The sequence below is a fragment of the Cynocephalus volans genome, chromosome 16, assembly GCF_027409185.1.
Source record: "Cynocephalus volans isolate mCynVol1 chromosome 16, mCynVol1.pri, whole genome shotgun sequence".
Taxonomy (NCBI): domain Eukaryota; kingdom Metazoa; phylum Chordata; class Mammalia; order Dermoptera; family Cynocephalidae; genus Cynocephalus; species Cynocephalus volans.
In genome coordinates this window covers 47,206,701-47,209,111 of record NC_084475.1, presented here as the reverse complement: position 1 = coordinate 47,209,111, position 2,411 = coordinate 47,206,701, and positions in this window count along the sequence as shown.

Here is a 2,411-nt window from a genome sequence, read left to right as displayed (position 1 = left end):
GGCCAGGGGCGGAAGGCGGAAAAAGAAATGGTCGAAGTGATGCGTCACTTCCGGCCGTGGGCGGGACCGTGGACGCTCGTACGCCAGGCCTGGGTGTGAGGGGGTGGGTGAGGAACGTCCTCGTTTAAAACTCAGTTCTCTGAAGCCTTAGAGCGCTGCGAACTTACTCCTGATGGAGCTACGGGTGGTGAAATGTTTGTTAGGTAGTTTTAAATACTTGTTATCTAGTGTTCCGTAGCTGGGAACCGTGCGTCCTGGCCGCCGGGACGTGCCCGGACCCAGTGTCTCCTTTGCATGTTCCTTAAAAACTGCAACTCATTCTTGTGCATTGACATGTAAACCAGTAGTTCCGAGGCAGGGTTGGTGGGAGTGGAGGAGGGGAGAGAGAATTTTGAAAGGCAGAGCCAATTTTTCTGTCACTACGAATTACAGGCAACGAGAGGGTACTGCAAAACTTGGCTGGGAGGAGTACGCCAAAGATAAACCAGTGGAGCGAGCACAGCTTCAGAAGATTAAGAGGAGTACGACCAGCAGCGACGTTTATGGAGGGGTTGTGTGTTCTCACGTATCTCGTTTAATACCGAAGATTTGTGCTCTCGTTATACCCTTTTTTGAGAAGAGGAAATAGGCTGAAATGCCCGAGGTCACACATTTTAAGAGGAAGAGGTAGGATCCTAGCCCAGGGAGTTTAGAAACTTGCACGTTTAACAATCCGGCCTTGCTGCCCTAGTTATTGAAGAGTCCAAAATAAAAACGAGACGCCATTTTTTCAATTTATTAAATAGGCAGATTTTTGAAGATGGTTAGTACCAAATGTGTACGAAGACATGAGGAAATGCTGTTAGAGTGAATGTGTAACCTTTTGGGAGGAGTAATTTGATCATATGAGATGCTTAAGTGCTTTGATTACTCAATTACACTACCAGGAAATTATCAACAGTTATTTTTGCACCAATATCTAAAGATTTACCCACAAAGATGTTTTTGCAACATTTTTTGTAGTAAGAAAAAAACGAAAGACAGTCTAATGGTTCATCAATATAGGAACTTAAATTTTGGCATATTAATACAATGGAATATTATCAACCTTTAAAAAGAGTAAAGTAGATTTAAATGTGCAGATATAGAAATATGTCCAAATGTATTCAGTTTTTTTTTAAAAGTTGCAGAAATAGATATATGTATGTATGTGTATGCATATACATAGAGAGAGAGAGATCCTATTCGTGTAAAAAGAAGTCCGTGTGGGTGGGTGGGTATGCGGGTGTGTGTAGAAAATTCCTGGAGGGTATACGAGAAACTCTTAATGATTACCTGTGATGGGTAAACTGGGGAGGAAAGTTTCTAAGGATCTTTAATTTCCATATTTGCTTTCTTATATTGTGCTGTTTGAATATTTTCCAAGGAATATACAGGAGGGGTTGTGAAAAAATTCATAGAAGGATTCAGATTTTAACGCAAATCTTCTCCGAACTTTTTGAAGTAGCCTCGTATTACAAGTTAATAATTGATTACAAGTAAAAGTTGAGAAGCACTGATCCTAAACCTTTTGAGTTTATGGGTTAAAGCCACAGAAGAAAACAGAATGGGAGAAAGAAAAGGAAAACACTTTTTTCTCTCTTCTTACATGAAGCCACAGAGTACTTTGAGCAATGCCTGTCATAAAGTAACCTCTATACAAATGCAAAGTGTTGTTGCTTTTCTTCCCTCTCTCTCTACTCAGTTTCTTTCCTTTCTAGCTGAACTCTAATTTTAGATTCCTCAGATTTTGGTCAATGGGGAGGATCTTGTCTATTCCCGTGGCTTTAAATAACATCTATGTATTGACAATTCCAAAATTGAAATCCAATCCCTGACCTTACCCCTGTGCATCAGACCTGCTGATTTGACATCTCTATTTGAATGGCTCATGAACATCTTAAATTTAACATATCCAAAAAAGAACTCTTGATCTCACCAGTTTCCCCAAACCTATTCTTCCTGTCTTCCCCGTGTCAATAAATGGCGCCACATCAAGTCCAAAATCAAGAGGTCGGCCTTAATTCCTCCCTCTCCTTCACTTCTCATACCTACACCAACAGCAAGTCCTGTTCTTTTTTACCTCCAAACACATCTTGAATCTATCTACTTCTCTTCAGCTTTACTACTTCCACTCTAGGCCAGGCCACCATGATCCCTCCTCAGGACTACTGCAGTAGTCTTCCATTATTTTGTTCCATTCTTGCTCCTTACGATCTCATCATACAGTTGCCAGAGAGGTTTTTGTGTGTGTTTGTTTGTTTGTTTGTTTGTTTGTTTTTTGGTCTTTTTCGTGACCGGTGCTCGGCCAGTGAGTGCACCTGGCCATTCCTATATAGGATCCGAACCCACGGCGGGAGTGTCGCCGCGCTCCCAGCGCCACACTCTCCCAA